At 43.6% G+C, this 19,088-nt stretch overlaps 1 protein-coding gene across 1 annotated transcript in view; it reads right to left on the reverse strand.

Annotated features, from left to right (window-relative positions):
- The window catches only part of GPR149 (G protein-coupled receptor 149), a 177,634-nt gene that overhangs the window by 150,783 nt on the left and 7,763 nt on the right, over positions 1 to 19,088 (reverse strand). The gene's annotated exons all lie outside the window — the stretch shown is intronic.

The raw sequence follows: 19,088 nt of genomic DNA on the forward strand, positions 1-19,088 counted from the left end.
ACAGCGCTATATAACACAGGGATTTTCACTATACTGAGTGATTTTTCCCAATAGCTGCTTATTAAGACCAATTTGCGCCTAAATTTATGTGTCCCCCCTCTCTTTTTTATCCTTGTTGTACTGGATACTGCAGGGGAGAGCCTGGGGAGCGTCCTTCCAGCGGAGCTGTGAAGAGAAAATGGCGCTGGCTGTGCTGAGGAAGATACACTGTATTATATGCTATTTGTGCCAAAAGGTAAACTAATTGCTGCCCAGGGCGCCCCCCCCCCCCCCCAGCGCCCTGCACCCAACAGTGACCGGAGTGTGTGGTGTGCTATGGGAGCAATGGCGCACAGCTGCAGTGCTGTGCGCTACCTTAATGAAGACAGGAGTCTTCAGCCGCCGTTTTTCATCTTTATCTTCCGTCTTCTGGCTCTGCAAGGGGGACGGCGGCGCGGCTCCGGGAACGGACGATCCAGGTCGGGCCCTGTGTTCGATCCCTCTGGAGCTAATGGTGTCCAGTAGCCTTAGAAGCACAAACTAGCTGCAAGCAGGTAGGTTTGCTTCTCTCCCCTCAGTCCCTCGTAGCAGTGAGTCTGTTGCCAGCAGATCTCACTGAAAATAAAAAACCTAACAAATACTTTCTTTTCTAGTGAGCTCAGGAGAGCCCACTAAGTGCATCCAGCTCTGGCCGGGCACAGATTCTAACTGAGGTCTGGAGGAGGGGCATAGAGGGAGGAGCCAGTGCACACCAGATATAGTACCTAATCTTTCTTTTAAGAGTGCCCAGTCTCCTGCGGAGCCTGTCTATTCCCCATGGTCCTTACGGAGTTCCCAGCATCCACTAGGACGTCAGAGAAATTATATAAGTAAGTGTGGCTGGTGTTCAATGACATTACAAGGGTGGGGCAAGTGGGGCATTAGAAGTCATGCAGGAGGTGTCACAAGTCCCAGGACTGGATCGCCGTTAGTCAACTTGGACACCTGCCCGGGTAGAAGATCTGTTAAGCATGCTTTATCCCCCAGAAGTTGAACTGGTGCAGTGCAATCTGGGGATAAGCAGGATTGTCCATGGTCAAAAGGAGGCCACCTCCACTGGTGCATTGATCGGTGGTGGCTTGCTCCTCATTTGGGACATTCCTCCGTTGCCTGTGACTTTGCTGCATTCCTTTTCCCTCTCTTTAGCCGGGCTCTCTCTATTCTTCTACTCCGGGGCACCACAGAGACCAGAGACATTTTAAAGCATTAAAAATGTGAAACAGGACAAGCACAAAGACATATATCCAAAACAGAGTACAAGCAAATGTATACGGAGAACAACAACAGTATATTAAAGTTCATCAGCAGAGGGTCATTCAGATTAAAAGGAGGAGTTTGGCAGCCTGCACTAGGATGTGGTGAAGAAATGGCTCCTCTAACCTCTGTGACACACATGTGCCAAGGATATCACTTTATAATAGGAGAGGAAGGATTGGTGGAAATAGTAATCCCCATGGTTTCCATTTCAAAGTGGTAGTGAGTCTTTGAAAGGACCTTATACGTAAGGGGAGAGGAGGGGGTGGGGATTTCCAATACTGCGCAATATTGGCCCTGGCTGATATCAACATGTGTGCAAGGACATAGAGATCTGATTTTGGGACCACAAGGGATACCACTAGCCTTATAGCACTGGAAAAGGGAAGATAGTGAGATTTAAGACATCAGTGATAAGGGTATACACTTCCGTCCAAAAAGTGGCGCAATACAGGGCAGTCCCAAAAGACATGCACTATGGTACCTTCCATATCACAATGACACCAGCAGAGTGTGTTGGGCGTTAAATAGAGCCTATTCAAAAGTTTGATATGCATTTTGGAGTAATTAGTGCACCTTGACATTGCAACAGAAGTAAAATGTATAGATTCCCATTGTTTTGGTGTAAAGGTCTGGGAGAGATCCTTTTCCCATTGTAATTAAATTGGGGATTTACCTGGAAGATCTGGAGGAGACAGAAGGTAAACCAATATGAACTAGCACGGGAGGAGGAAGTAGTTACCCTGGCTAGGATCTGGGCAGGAGGTGTACGTAAAACATTAGGGGTAGTACTCACAGTCCATACCCAGTGTTGGATCTGGAGGTATCTACAGTAAGCCAGTTGGCACGGATATCAGGAAAGGAGAGGCAGGAAGACGGTGAAAACATGTCAGCTAAAGTTGTACGGCCTCCATTAATCTAATAAGAGGCGTGAAGGTTAGGCAACAGCATGTCAAGAGCCTTACAGATTTCTGGTAGGCAGAGTGAAGTCAAAAGTAGTCAAAATCCTAAGGTCCCACAACTTCAAGCTATCAGAAATGTCCGCTACTAGTAAAAAATGCTGTGGTGTAAGCCATCTAGGGGTTTAAAGTGGGTCTGGTAATGGGAAAACCTGAGATAAGAGCATATTCTAAGTCCACCCAGGTTTTGAAAAATGGGTGGGGGGGGACCAGTCACTCAATGGGTGAAGAGGGCTGTGTCACAGAACCGAACAATGTCAGGGAGGTTCAAATTACCTTGTAGTTTAAAACAAACCACATGTAATAATATGAAACGGTGAAGCTTACGCTCCTAAACATATGAAAGCATAAGTTTTTTCATGGAATCTAAGATTGTGTGGGACATTGAATAAGGGATAGCACAAAATGAATACATTAGCATAGGCAGTAACATAATTTTGTAAGCTGCTAAACGGCCCAACCAGTAGAACTCGTGACTCATCGGGACACCAGCCAAGCTGGTTTGCTGGGTAAGTAGGGGAATGCAATTGACAGCGAAGACATTTAAAAAAGAGTAAGAGATGTCGATACCCAAGTAAGTCCTCGTTCCAAGTAAAAGGAAACTGTCTCTTCAGAGTCAGAAGGGTTAGCAGGGATATATTAATGGGGATGGCCTCTGTCTTAGTGCATTAAGTTTGTACTAAGAGGCCATGCTATATTAGTGCGAGATAGTCTGGAGAGCAGGCAACAAAGTTTTTGGCGTTAGTCACAAATAGGAGGACATCGTCCTCAAAAAGACAAAGTTTATGGGAGGTACCATGAACTAAAAGCACTGAGAAGTCAGGGGAGAGTTGGAGCTTTTGGGCAATTACAAAAATCAATAGAGAAAGTGGGAATTACCATTTGAAATAGAAAAGAATGAGGATAGCTCCCATGCCCTGGACAAAACATTACGACTCACTCCGAATAGCAATTTTCCCACAGCACTCATATACACACACTCCCGCACCCTACTAGATGTGGAATCCAGCTCAACAGGCCTCCTAAAATGGAAACTAGAATTCCCAGATCTCACGATGAAACGGATTCTGGAGGCCAACACCTATCTAGATAAAACACTAGGCTCAGTTTCATACTCAGAAATGCACCAGAAAATCCTACATAGAGCATATGTCACCCCCAAGCTACGTTACCTCATCGGAGCAGCCCCCTCCTCTCACTGTTTCAAATGCACTGCCCCAGAAGCGGACCCTGTACACTGTCTATGGTCGTGCCCCAAGGTACGTACACTCTGGCAGGCGCTCCAATCATATATCACAACCGACTTACAGTTACAATTTACCATCACTAAGACATGGGCATTCTGGGGCATATTCCCGAAACAACCCACACCCGACCTGTCCAAGGGACAACGCATTCTATTAATTAAACTGGCAGCAGCCACCAAAAAGACGATTCTCTCACAATGGATCTCCACTGATCCTACCCCTGTCTCACTATTACACCCTAGGATCTCTCATCTGTTCCATCTAGATTGGACCAATACTGCTTTACAGAAAGACAAACTGACCGAGAAATTTTTCCATATTTGGCTGCCCTATGTCCAGACCCTACCCCAGGTTACAAAGGAGGCCCTGCGGAAATGTTTCAAAGAACTAAATGGTACTTACTTGAGACCCTGGACTCCGCAGCCCCCTTTTGAGCCCAAGACTCTATGTCGCTTAAATATACCAACCAAATCTCTCACAATCTGGATATTGGTACACATCCCCTATTGTTGTTTCAACATTACTATTACCTAGGGCTTCCACGGAGTATAATTATAATTATATTTATATTTATTGTTACTAATATATCTATGCTGTATTGATTATGTAATGCATACTACAAATTTTGTTTCACTGTTACCTCACCGGTCAATAAAAACAAACTTTAAAAAAAAAGAAAAAAAAAGAAAAGGAATGAGGGAAAACCATTGCTAAACATTCTAGCTTCAATGCAGAAATGGAACTCAGAATGTCTCCTCGAAACCAGAAATGGAACTCAGAATGTCTCCTTCGAAACCAGATTTAAAGAGTACCTGATTCATATACCCTTAATGTAGCCTGTCAAATGCCTTTTTGGCATATAAAGAAAGAAACTAGGTACTCTGACTGTGTGGTCAATACCATATACTAATCCAGAACCATATGGGTATTATTAAGGGCTGGCATCCAAGAATGAAATCCAACTGTTCATAGTAGTTCAGCTGGGGGAGTAAGGGATTGAGCTGATTGGCTATCAATTTAGCAGAAATCTCCACATCCATATTAAGGAGTTCTGTTGGCCTATACTTTCTGCGATCAGTGTGATCTCTACCCAGTTGTGGTATTGTTATTATCTGAGCTTCAACCTTTTCCACTGGAAACTTGCCGGTATGTGTAGCTTCATTATAAGTTGTATCAAAATAGGACCCAGAATATCACTGAAAGAATTGAATGTGTTTATGTAGCAATCCAGTCCAGGTGCCTTCCCTTTAGGCAACTGCTTCAGCACCACATGTAGTTCGTCCAAAGATCAGGGGGCAGTCAGGCATTTCTAATTCATTGACTGCAGTGGAATGGTCTTCAGGAAGGAGGATAAAGGGAGGGATAAATTGGTCCTCACATAAATTGTATAACTGTGCATAGTAAGCAGAGAACCAGTTAGTATTATCTAAAGGGTTAAGGCATTTAGTGACAGTGGGGTCAAGAAGACATTTGTTGTGGTCCTGGCATCCCGTAATTTGCTGGACAGAAGTCTGGAGGCCTTGTTTCCTGCATTGTAAAACTTATGGTGGAGGTGGGTAAGCCAGATTGCATATGGAGCATACATAGCTTCTGGGGTTGTTGCCACACCTCATGAAGCTTTATTTCGGAGTGATGTGAATGATTTTGAAATTCCAGCGACCAAAGGGTGAGTTCAGTTTGGCCTGCATGTTAGCAGAGTGAGTTTTCATCTGCACTCTTTTCTGGACAGAAGTTCCTCTAAGCATGTCTTCCAGGGTGCACCACTAGGTGAAGATAGAAGTGTTAGCGGGGAAGTTTGTCTGAGCATACAGGGAAATAGTATTGGTTAATGCTTGTAATGATTCAGGGTCGGTCAGTTGGCACTCACAAAAATGCCAAGGTTCTAGTAGGGAGGCGTGCTTTATTGAAGGTCCTGGAGGACTTACCCTGGAAGAGGGAGTTGGCTGCGCACCCCGGCAACAGAGACCTGCGCACCGGCTGAAGAGACGCGAGCCGCAGGACCAGGAGAGGACCAACGCCAGGGAGGAGCTGCCCACGCCTGCGCCTGTCACCGGTGCGACCAGAGCCGTCCGCGCTGAGTGGAGAAGATGCCGCAGAAAAGGAATCCAGCCAGCCGCAGGATCGAGGAAGGACATCCAACCTTCAGCGGACCAGGACCCTGAAGCAAGGGAGGAGACTGACCAACGACGGGAGCACCAGCATCGCGGAGGACACCCGCTTACCAGAGCAAGGACCCATAGAAGAACCCGGCTGTCTTAAAAAAGATGGCGCGGAACAGCGGGGAGGATGGCACAGATCGGGATCCTGCAGCTGGAGAGAAGATCCCCCTTCGGAGCGCAGCAGATCACACTGAAAAGGGTGCATTCCCGGTGCAGGGTTCTGCATCCCGGGTGGTGCCGAAGACGTGGAGTGTCGGAGGTGGCAGAAGCGCCGCAGCTTGGGGCGAGAAATCGCTGTAACACTTCCGCTGCAAAACTCTGGAATTAGTCAATTGAGGGGGTAGGCTCCCCTCACCACAGGGCCCCGCAGGATTAGTTAATTAAGGGGGTAGACTCCCCTCACCGCAGTGCCCTGCGGGCCTTGTTAATTAAGGGGGTAGGATCCCCTCACTCTATAATGTGTATTTCGGCTCATTCTATGTGCTATAATGTGAATTTTGGCTCATATTGTGTACTAGTATGGGAATTTCGGCTCATACCGTGTGGTATAATGTGAATTTCGGCTCATACCGTGTGGTATAATGTGAATTTCAGCTCATACCCTGTGCTAGTATGTGAATTTCGGCTCATACCGTGTGGCATAATGTGAATTTCGGCTCATACCGTGTGGTATAATGTGAATTTCAGCTCATACCGTGTGCTAGTATGGGAATTTCGGCTCATACCGTGTGATATAATGTGAATTTCGGCTCATACCATGTGCTAGTATGTGAATTTCGGTTCATACCGTGTGCTATAATGTTAAAGGGGCACCAGTACTAGATAGTATAAGGGGTCCTACTACACTGAAGGACACGTCCCCATTAGAGTGGCCACGCCCCCTTTTCCGGAGCGCATCCTTCACCTTTCCATACCCCCACATAAAAATGTACACTTCAACCACTGCACCTCCATATATACATACACATCCTGTCATCTTTATGCACAGTGCCCATTTTTTTCAGTGCATGCCAGTGGTGTGCCAGTAGTTTCCTTTGTAGTTTTATTTTTGTTGAGGGGGGGGCGCCATTATTGATCTTGCCCTGGGCTCCAAAAACCCTAGTTACGCCTCTGGTCTCACCTCTAGTATCTGGCTCTCTCAGTTCTCAGTCCCCGTAGTGCTGCTGCTGACTGTCTTGCTGGAGTGCAGCAGTTTCCGGATCTGTTGTGATCCCGTGACTTCGAGTGTGGGGAGCCACATTTGAATAAAGAAAGAGCCGCATGAGGCTCAAGAGCCACAGGTTGGCCACCACTGCTCTAGAGCTCAGACTCTACAGCGCTACTGCAGAGAGGAGGGGCCCGTATGGAGGAGGCAGCACACGGGCCTCCTCCTCTATGAAAGCGCCTCTGGTGGGGCCCAATATGTGCCATTACTGTGGGGGCCAGTGCATGTTTTATTAATGTGGAGGGACAATGTGTGTCATTACTGTGGGGGACAGTGCATTTATTTTATTAATGTGGGAGCACAATGTGTGTAATTACTGAGGGGACAGTGTGTTTAAATGCTGTGGGGGAAAATGTGGTTTATTACTGTAAGGGGGTCAGTGTATTTGTTTTATTACTGCGGGGGGCCAGTGCATTTAATATATATTGATATTTGTTATGATATAATTCTGATGGTGTGCCTTGGCATTTTGAAATCTTGTATAGTGTGCCGCGAGTTTAAAAAGGTTGAAAATCACTAGTTTAGAGTAAGGCTTTAACCATACGGAGCTACTGTAGGAAAAGAGCAGCAAGGACAAATATAATAGCCTAACTGACTAGTCATTTGAGGTGGGGAGGGGCAAAAAGGAGACAGGAAGAGAAAACAGGGGAGGGAAGCTTAATTATTTTTCTGACAGTTGATACCAGACTATTGTGTATTTTTTAGGCTTCTGTTGCATAGCTATAAACTGAAAAACCCACTCCATTTCAATGTTTTTTCCCCCTCATATTGGAACCGGTCACATAGTGTGATTGTCTCTTTTCTTGTATGTTTGACTCATAAGTCTTTTTGCTGTCTGTTTTTCTCTGTACTGCAGTGCCTCAAAAAGGAAAGATTTTTTATTTAAAATAAATAAATTAGCTGGACCAAGGTCATATAAAGGTTGTGGAACCAGAAAGTGGCTAACTGGAGTAAGAGCAGCACAGGTTATTCTTTGAAGTGGGTGAAATTTTATCATTTTAGGTGGCCTAACATTTGAGCCGCAGCTTGTGGTAGGAATGTTAAAATCATCTAATATTAATTTCACACTATCAAAGTCCTTAAAAGTTGAGTGGAAGTAGGATTCCCCAAGGCCTCTGGCCGTTCACTTCAAATTTCCATATAACGATTTCTAATTTCACAGTTCGATTACTGCTTATGACAATAAAATGTACTTATGTGCAGGTATGTGTAATAATAGGAAAGAGTCAAGTGATAATGTGCTTTTGAGATGAGCTAAAGCACTACATGAGAGTTTGATTACAAGGGAACGGTTGGAGGGAGATGAGTAGTTTCAAGTACATAGGGTTGAATCATGTCTCCACAAAAAGGAGGGATAGAAATACAGGTGAGGAACAGATAAGGATAAAGAATCTGAGACTATTGAAAGGGTTTTTTTGCAATTGCTTCTCTGTGCAAAAGAGAATGATTGCTTCCAGAATGTGTGTATTTTTGTAATGTCAGAATTCAGCGGTGCTCAACAATTGCAATATTAAGTTCTATGGGGGTTACTCAGGTTTGTTAGCAAACAAAAAAGTTAGCAATTGGGTAAAGCCATGTTGCACTGCAGGTAGGGCTAATGTAACATGTGCAGAGAGATTTACATTTGGGTGGGTTATGTTGTTTCTGTGCAGGGGAAATACTGTCTGCTTATTTTTTACACTGCAATTTAGATTTTAGTTTGAATATACCGCACCCAAATCTAACTCTCTCTGCACATGTTATATCTGCCCCCCCTACAGTGCAACATGGTTTTGCCCAATTGCTCAGTTTTTTTGTTTGCTAACAAACCTGAATAAAGCCCTATGTTGGATTCAAACAAAGTTCATCGCACAACAGTGTGTGTGCACATAGGGGGTAATTCCAAGTTGATTGCAGCAGGATTTTTGATAGCAATTGGGAAAAACCATGTGCACTATAGGGGAGGCAGATATAATGTGCAGAAAGAGTTAGATTTGGGTGGGTTATTTTATTTCTGTGCAGGGTAAATACTGGCTGTTTTATTTTTACACTGCAATTTAGATTGCAGATTGAACACACCCCACCCAAATCTAACTCTTTCTGCACATGTTATATCTGCCCCCCCTGCAGTGCACATGGTTTTGCCCAATTGCTATCAAAAATTGTGCTGCAATCAACTTGGAATTACCCCCATAGGGCCTGATTCATGTTTGTAAGTACAGCAAAAAAAGCTAGGAACGGGGCAAAACCATGTTGCACTGCAGGTGGGGTAGATGTGTGGAGTGCGTTCAAACTGAAATGTATATTGCAGTGTAAAAATAAAGCTGTCGATCATTTGTGGGTTACATGCAAAAGTAGCCAGTATTTACCCTGCATGGCAACATGGTTTGTTCCAGATATAGGTTACTTGCTTTTGTTTGCTTTATTTACAAACAAGAATCAGTTCCATAGTATTTATAGCTGTTTTTGATGTTTTACCTTGCTCTCGTGATTCCCTAATTTTCAGTATGTGTTTCTTTCATTACTAGTATTAGAGTTCAGACAGAATTTTAGAGTACCGTTTTCAAGGAGCACCATTTTTATTTATTTGCCCTGGGTGCCACCAACCTTAGTTATACCTCTTCTGAATCAAAAGACTTTCTGACTTTTACTGTAGCTATATCAACAGCACGTAAGTGAGGTGCATTTGGTCTGATTTTGGCATCTTTAAAATAAATATAAACATGGTATGTCGCAATAAAATGCCTTTAATGATACGGAGGGAAGTGTTCATTTTATCTAAGACCAAGTACACTTAATAGTCACAGTTCCTATTTGATGGGGTTCAATTTTACTGTGGTATACAGAGACTATAAAATCCGTCTATATAGTGTGGCTGAGAAACATTCAATGGATCCTTGTTAAAATATGAACAACTTCATGTGCAATATTCGCCTCTTGAAATTCATTATAATATCCTGTCCAACACACTAAATTTTGTTATAGTATTTTTGCACATGATCAAGTGCATTATCAATGATCTTGCATTCAATATAAAAATCTGCAACCTCCCCACATCCTGCCAATTCTATCCATTCTATGTACCAAGCAACGTTTCATCTCAAATTGCCACTATATTACACAGGGGTGCCACAGTGGTGCCTCACCCTGCATTGTGCTGTGCTGCCAGCCTCCCCCTCACTCCCTCTCTCTCCTCCAGTGCGGGTGAGCGCTCGCCTCTGATCCCTGTGGGTGTCTTCACCGCATGGTGCTGTGTCCCATCTGCTGTCCTCCTAGCTGGCTCTGTCTCTCTGAGTCTTCACAGATGCATTACTGGGAGGAGGTGCCTCCCAGTAATGCATCAGTGAATACTCAGAGTTACAGCCTGCTAGGCCAGCGGATGGGACATCACCCTGCGGCAGCAGAGCGCTTGGAATGGTGAAGCCACCTACGGGGATCCAGAGGTAAGCGCTCCCCCGCACTGGGCATTGGCTCCTCTGTCTTGTTTGAGGTGCAAGCTTCCCCCTTGCGCCCCCTGTTCCGACGCCTCTCATCTTACAATAGTAATCCATGTATGACTCTATAAAAACAGGTGTAACTGCCCCCAAGTATTTATGATATAACAAAACACATAACAAACAGCATTGGTGCTGCACCACGTTTTTTTATATCACGGATAAACCTCAATGTGTTAAATTTACTAAGGTGGTAGTTTTTTTTTTAGAAATGGTGATGTTGCCAATAGCATCCATTCAGATTCTATCTCTTATCTTCTAGAACAGGCCGGGCCAACATGTGGCTCTCCAGCTGTTGTGAAACTAAAAACCCCAGTATGCTTTGCCACAGTTTTGCTATTATGGAATGCTTTTACCTGTGGCAGTGCATGCTGAGATGTGTAGTTTTCCAATAGCTGGAAAGTCGCTGGTTGGCCAGACCTGTTCATGAAGCAGCTACGTAAATGTTAAGTAGAATCTGATTGGTTTCTATGAGCAACATCACCAGTTCTAAAAAAAACTCCCACCTTAGTAAATTTATTCCAATGTATCTTTTTTTCTAACATATTTCAGCAGGTATAACTATAGCTCCAGGTAATCAGCAAAATGTGTCTGTGAAAGTATGATTTTGTTTAATGGAAAAAAAAACAATAACAGTAAAACAAATGAAGACATTGCAGATCGATTGTTAAAATGCATGAAAATTATATTAATTACATTAAAAATACATCTAAATTGTATTTTCAACATTACGCAAATCAGTGTGTGGACACACAAAACAATAATAATAATAATAATAATAATTTTATTTATATAGCGCTCTTTCTCCAATAGTACTCAAGGCGCTTAACAGATACATAGCATAATATAGTACAGAAAATAATAAAGTACAGAAAAGCTTTTCATAAAATACAGAAGCATGTAGATACTACGGGGACATTATTGAAATGCTTGAGTAAACAGGAAAGTCTTGAGTCAACTTTTGAAGGATTCTATAGTTGGGGCCTCTTGCATTGTGCGGGGAAGTGAGTTCCATAGATACAGAGCCGCATGACTAAAAGCTCGACCCCCAGATGAATTACGGGAGATTCTAGGTACTGCTAAAAGTCCTTCATCTACAGATCGCAGTAATCGAGTGGTGCAGTATGGGGTCAGAAGCTGCTTCAGGTACCTTTGGCCCTGGTCATGTAGGGCTTTGAAACTCAGTAAGCCAATCTTGAAGATGATTCAAGATACAGGCAGTCAGTGAAGGGAGTAGAGTATGAGTGTTATGTGGCTAGAACGGGGCTGGTTGGTTAACAGCCTGGCAGCTGTGTTTTGCTCCAGCTGTAAGCGGTGCAATTCTTTTGCTGGGAGACCAAGATAGAGGGCATTACAGTAGTCTAATCGAGATGATACAAATGCATGGATGACTTTTGGCAGATCATCTGAGGGAATTAAGTGCTTGAGTCTGGCTATGTTCCTCAGGTGAAAGAATGAGGATTTGATTGTGGCTGATATCTGATGTTTAAGTGTCAAGCCACCATCCAAGACAATGCCAAGATTCTGTACATGATCAGTTGTTTGTAATTCTAAATCCCTGAGTGTAAGTCCAGTTGGTTGGCTATGCTGCAGTCTTGACCTTTGATGTTGCGGTCCTATCATAAGGACCTCTATTTTATCCGGGTTCAGTCGCAGCCAACTGGCACTCATCCACTCCTGGAGTTCAGCTAGACAGCCATTTAGGGTTGCTATTGGGTTATCAGTGCCCGGAGCAAAGGACAAGTACAGTTGTGTATCATCTGCATAGCAGTGGTAGACCAACCCATGGCGCCTGATTATTTCACCCAGCGGGAGCATGTATACTGCAAAAAGAATGGGGGATAGTATAGAACCTTGTGGGACACCACATGGCAATGACACTGATGGTGATGAGTATACTCCAGATGATACTCTCTGTGATCTGCCTGTGAGAAATTATTTGAAACAGCTTAGGACTGTGCCATCTAGTCCACAAAAATGTATCAGTCGCTCAATCAGAAGTCCATGGTCCACGGTATCAAATGCTCCAGAGAGATTCAGAAGGATTAATATTGAACAGTCACCTCTTTCTCTTGCCATCAGAAGATCATTTAACACACACACCAGGGCTGTTTCAGTGCTATGTCTTCTCCTGAATTCTGATTGGAATGGATCATAGATATCATGGGTTGTCAGGCGGGGTTCGAGTTGATTTGCAACCACTTACTCAGTAACCTTTCCTAGAAAAGGAAGGTTTGATACCGGTCTGTAGTTGGTCATGCAGTCGGGATCTAAATTAGTTTTTTTAAGAAGCGGTTTAACAATTGCTTCCTTTAGGGGTCCAGGAAAAATGCCTGTCTGCAAAGAGCATTGAACAAGACAGGACCAATTATATCCATACAACCTATTAGAAACTTGGTTGAGGCAGGGTCCAGATCACAGGTGGTGGGACACAAAATCAGAGCAATTTCAGCAATGTCCTTTACATCTACTGGGTTAAAGCTGGTCCATGAAGGCAGGTGACTTATATTGGCAGGCTTTGTAGTTTGGCACTCCTTTGATGACACTGTGGAGATTCCAGCCCGGATGGTGGATATTTTATCTGCAAAGAAGTTTGCAAACTCGTTGCATCTTGCCTGGGAGAGGGTTTCATCAGTCTGCAGGCATGTTGGCTTGCAAAGCATCTCCACTGTGCGGAAAAGTTGAGCTGGCCTATTATTTGCTGCCGTGATCTCATTTGACAGGAACTGTGATTTCTTCTTGTCGATTGATATTCTTCGTTATGCTTTATTAGTTTTATTTTGTTATCCACTAGGTTAGTCTTCCTCCATCGTATTTCCAGTCTACGCCCCCTTTTCTTGAGCTCACTAATACTGTTGTCGAACCAGGGAGCTCGACATTGTGGTTTACGAGGTCTTATTATACGCACAGGGGCGATAATATCAATTGCAGCCATAACATCCCTATTATAATAACGGGCTAGGGAACAGGGATCTTCACAGGCACCCAGTATAGCAGAGAGATCCAGATTTGCTACTATAACCTGGGGAGTCATACCCCTCCTTGGACGATACCTGGTCAACGCCATGGGCAGAGATCTTATTTGAGGGGATGCAACTGAGAACCAAATGGAGTGGTGGTCTGACCAGATAACTGGGTTTATTTTTAGGTCAGTGACTTCTAATCCAATCTGAAAGACAAGATCAAGAGTTTGAACACTTTTATGTGTGGCAGAAGGAAGGACCTGTGTGAAGCCCAGACCATTCTTTGTGCACAGGAGGTCTGGGCCAAGGCGTGAGAGCTCATCATCCACCCATGCATTGAAATCCCAGAGGATGAGCCATCTTTGATGTTCTAGAACCAGGCAAGTGACAGTGTCTGCAATTTCTTGTAGAAATATCTTTCTATCTCCAGGGGCTTGGTAAATGAGAAGTACTCTGAAACCTAATTCTGACGAACTACAGGCAGCAATGTACTTGAATAAGTGAATAATTTCAATAGGGTGGACCCTAAGTTTAAGGTCTTTTTTGAAGCAGATAGCCACCCCGCCACCCCTGCGGTCCAGTCTTGGGTTGTGGATAACAGAGTAGTTTGTTGGGATTGCAGCCTCCAATATAGGTGCTGCATTTTCATCTAGCCAGGTCTCTGTAATATAGGCTAGATCTGCAGATTCAATAAGGTCAGCAATTGTTGCAGTCTTGTTTCTTATAGATCTGTCATTACAAAGGACTGACCTGATTGGGCATACCAGAGGGCCTTCAGTTTTCTTTATGTTAAGAATTGACAGTTCTGTTCTTTCAAGCACAGGGCCGTCTTTTGGGAATCACTTCTAATTGATTGTTCTTTGAAGCTGGGGGTGAGCAGGTGGGCAAACGACTTAGGTGGTTACCGGGGAAAAGAAGTTTCCAGCCTGCTTGCTTCGCACGAGTGCGCCTGTGTTTTCTTTTTAAAATGCCAAGGGATTGGAGGATAGAAGCCTGTGATGGTGTAATAGGAACTGCGGAATGTGGTGGGCGGAGTGAAAGAATGAAGCTGGAGGAATACGTATACATTGGGTCATCAATGACAGTTACTATAAGTATGAGCTGCATATTATGATGAGAGAGGGAGAGAAAGCTGTGTGTATATATATATATATATATATATATAAAGTAAGACCTGACTGGTTTATTGTTCATTTATCCAGCCGAGTGCCACACCATTGCGGGACTATATTTATACATTCGTATATGTGGAGGCACCGGCGCAGCTATTGGAGTTTTCGTGGAGTGCCGGTCTGAAAGTGCTGTATATATATATATATATATATATATATATATATATATATACATTTCCCAGTTCGGTATGTGATCCAAAAATTATAATGGGTTCATGAACAGAGCTATTGCTATAACCTATTGCTGCTCCAATAACCGAATGTGTATATCTGAAACAAGTGATAAATAAAGTAACTTTCCTTTTCTGTTGCTGATTTAGTCAATTATTCCAGGACCGAGCAGGCTTGTGGAAAGGTGTTAGAATCCAATTCTTATTGTGTAGGTGTGAAAAGTCTCAGTGTGATAGGCCTTTGAAGTAGATTTCTTGTGGGGGTAGTGATATAATTTGCCCTGGGGAATGGCTGGGATCCTGCAATTTTAAGTGAACAGTGACCCTTCAGCCATTCAGAGCCTGGATATACTGATATTAGTTGAAAAATGCTAGAAGTCAGAGTTATTTGTTGCTCGGAGAACAGAGGTGGATGATGTCTAAGTGAGGGGCCGGATGGAGCCAAATATAGGTTGTAGTCCACAGTACCTTGTCTGGGATGTCCAATGCAGAGCACAATGATTGTGTTTGTATAACCTGTTAGATATAGTTTTAAATTTTTTCTTTTTAAAATAAATAACCAAACAATTTGTTGAAAACAATGGTATTGTCTGACTTATTGACTGAAATACAAAGTATTCTATTAATACATACGTACTCCCAGTTTTGTTTGAGAATATTGAGAAATATGCACAATGCCTAATCATTCTGTAATATAATACATGTATTAATCAAAGGATTTATTTGCATGTTTGTTTGAATGTGTTTACAATTTATCTGGCTTCAGTGAATGTTCTGTTCTTTGCTTGGCACTTTACAGTAGATTCTAATGTATGTAGGCGATACTAAAAGTACATTGGTGTTATAACTTTGAGTGTCTAGTATTATAAAACATAATCAGAAATATACACTATAATCTGACTTTGGCATAGTGTTTTTTTTAATGATGTTTATGAGTCACACTATCTAGCATGTACTGGTGAAAATGCTCTTGTACGCTGAGCTTGATCAAGAGCGGGCACAGTTATGTAATCTGCAGGGCAATTCAGAGCAATGTCTCTGTAGAAGAACAGGGGAAAGAAGTGCTAAAATTGAGTCATTTTCTGGAACATTTTTAAAGGTTTTGTTACAATAGCTTATTTTCATATAGATTGTCTTTATACATTTCTCCTTAATTCATTTGTTGCTGGTATCTGTATGTTTACTAGTGTTAGAGCTGCAGTATAAAACCCTCTCTCAAAAACCCTACTCTGTTAATATGTAACAGACTTTCTAGCAACCCCCTCCAGGAGGGGGGTGCAGCGTGTGAGCCGTACGGGCTGGTGTGACATATGGGGCGTAACATGTTATAGGAGGTGGCATAGGGGGAGTGGAGAACACAATCGCATCCACGCTCCACTATACAATGCCAAAATTGCAGGCATTGCACAGCAAGTGGCGTGGCTAAGAGGACGCAATTCAGTGCAAATCGCATCATCGGACGCCCAGACCCCCCACTTAACTCGGTAAGTGGGCAGCTTGGTGGCATGTAGTGGCTGCCCAATCTTTTAGGCGGCTGGAAGCACCACACGATTTTCAAAAGTCTCCCAGCCGTTCAGGGAGAGAAGGCAAGTATGAAATAAGTTCAGCCACAATATAGAAACTGATGGCAGATGCAAACCGCATACAAAAGCCCACATGCATGGCCAACTAATCTGTGTATATATATATATATATATATATATATATATATAAAAAAAAAAATTCAATAAACTACTTCTATTATACAAAACAAACAAAATACAAATCAAGCAAATGGGATTGTCTACAGTATTATATGGCTGATTCAGAGCTGGCCGCATTAGTGGCCTGCAGCGCAGTTTGCCAGCATCAGCAAACTGCACATGCGCAGTCGTCGCAGCGCACCTGTGTGACCTTACATCCTGGAAGGATGCGGCCGCAATGTGATTGACAGCGGCGGGTGTTCGCGGGACGGCGATGCAGCATTTTCTGGAGGGCCGAAAAAGGGCTGAACAAGGGCGGGCTGGGAGCGTTTTGGGGCCGCTCTGATTTAAAAAAATGGTGGTGGACCACCTGACAGGGGTCAACCTTAATTTGAAGCATATTGTAATGGTGGACACATCGGGATGCAACCCACCACACATGCTGGGCGGCCTTGCCCTTTGCTGAGCGGCCCCCAGCATGGGAGGACATGGACGCAGATCTGGCTGCGTATGTAGCGATCTGCGCCCATCTCTGAATAAGGTCCTAAGTTACATCTTTTCTTAACCACTTTGCTGATGAGGGTTTTATCACGCTTGTGCTGAGGTCATTTTTTCACATTTGCTTTCCACATTCACATTCCAACATCAATGATTTTTTTTATGCAGTACCCACACAAATTACACCTTGTGTTTTTTACAAAAGATATTGGGCCTGATTCAGGTGCAGATGTAGTAAGCATAGCTGCTGCCTCCTTGAAAGCAGCAGCAGCAGCAGCAGCAGCAGCAGCGATGCTTTCATATGGTAATGCAGCATGAGGCGTCTGGTATAAGTAGTTGCCTCCTGCATGCATGTGTGATCCACTAATGCATCTGAGGCTGCTGCAGTGAAGCCGCTGCAACTCCGTCACTAAGGCCACGAAATCTCTGCTGGAAGACAGACACAATGGCCTAAGCACTCCCACAAAACAGAGGCAACACGCCTCCGTTTTGTGAAATGGGAGTCCACCCCCTCCCCAAAACAACTGCAGGCTATCAATCACCTTACATCTGCAGCTGCTTTGTGAGCGAGAATGCAGGACCCATACTGCACATGTGCAGTAAGGGGCCTGTGCATGCACAATGTACCGAACATTGGTATATTGCAACAACGTTTCCGGTATAGCGACTGGACCTGTATAGGGCCCATTGTGTTTTCAGAAATACCATTAGTCACTTTACTCATTCTAACATGTAAAACAAAGTTAACCCAAATGGCCAAAAAAGTTTATTTTTTATGGAAATTTCAAGAAATGGAACAAAAAAGCCAATAAGCCCCCTTTCCACAGTAGAAAAGGCAGGATTTATGTGTATGTTTTGAGAAAGAAAACAGCACTTTTTTATTTGACACAAGATGGGGGAAATATGGGCTTTATTTAAATCCCAACCCCCATTTGTGGAAAATAACTTACATAGTTTAAAAGAGGAGACACCTCTCTTTCAAGGAAGGGTGCCCCCATGTGTGTACGCGTGTCTCTTTATGGGGGATATAGGGCACAATGTACCCATCACCCATCTACAGAAAACTATTTTTTTTACCCTAACATTAGGCAATAGTATCTAACTCTTTAGGGGTCGGGGGTCACATAATTTGAAAGAGGGGCCACCCATCTTTCATATGTGAGTGACTCTGTACTCCCAGACATAATTAGGGGCATGATAGGGCTCGTAGTACCCTTCCGCCAGCATACAGAATATGTAATTTATCCGCAGTGCAGGGTAATGTTGTCTGAAGACAACAGATGACAAGACTATAATAAGTGTATCTTCTGAAAAGGAGAACAATTATGGAACAAATTGTTGTCTGATTTCTTTCTTTTTAGTTAAGACAAAGTGTTCTTTTTTTTTTTTTTTTTAGTTATTTGACACACATTATTGTTAAGTATTTTGAGTGGCTCCCAGCTCAGCATTTTCAAATTTATACATTTTAATTTCAATGATGTAAGAAAAGATAATGATTAAAATCAGCATTTATTGTAAGTAGTTAATAAGTGCTCAGCGTACCTAGGGGCAGATTCTGAGTTACACACTTCTGCAGCTGCTTTCCCTACAGCCACAGTACTGCACTCACTTTCGTGGGATAATGCGATAAATGGCTAGACTAAGGGCCTAATTCAGAGATGTATGCAAACCTGATGGATTACATACATCTCCAGTGATGTGAGATTTGCGCACATCTCGCAATGCCCTGGACACTGCAGCCTGATTAACAGGTTGCGGCCGTTTGGGGGTGAAGTGGGAACAGTGACAGGCAGCTTTCAAGAATGGGGGCATTTTGGCCCCGTTTTCTGGCAGTGCTGATGCCAGTGGTTGCGTTCTCCGAAACTGCTTCACTGCAGCGTGCGTTTCCAGGCCATCCTGAGTAACCTGAGGGTTGCTCAGATGGACCATGTTCACGAAGATGACCAGAGAAGAAGGCAGGAGGCGTCAATTTACATAAGACGTCTCCTGCGGCATTAGGATGTGTAGCGGTTCAAGGACATATTTTTTTGCGCAGTAAGCTGCAGGCTAGCATTAGTACTGGCACTTACACCAGCCACATGCTATGTTCAAGAGATTCATATGAAATAATCTTCCCTTCCCCGTACGCACGACTCGTTACCGCCCAGTTGCCACCCAGAAACGCTTACTTCTCCATCTGCACAAGAAGTGGCATGGGCCTACCTAATTATAACTTTGGACAACTTGTGCTTTACAATTCAGACGCATGCTACAAACCCGGAGATGCATCCGTTTTCACAGATGCGCCGG

Source organism: Pseudophryne corroboree, chromosome 4, assembly GCF_028390025.1.
Source record: "Pseudophryne corroboree isolate aPseCor3 chromosome 4, aPseCor3.hap2, whole genome shotgun sequence".
In the NCBI taxonomy this organism is placed as follows: Eukaryota; Metazoa; Chordata; class Amphibia; order Anura; family Myobatrachidae; genus Pseudophryne; species Pseudophryne corroboree.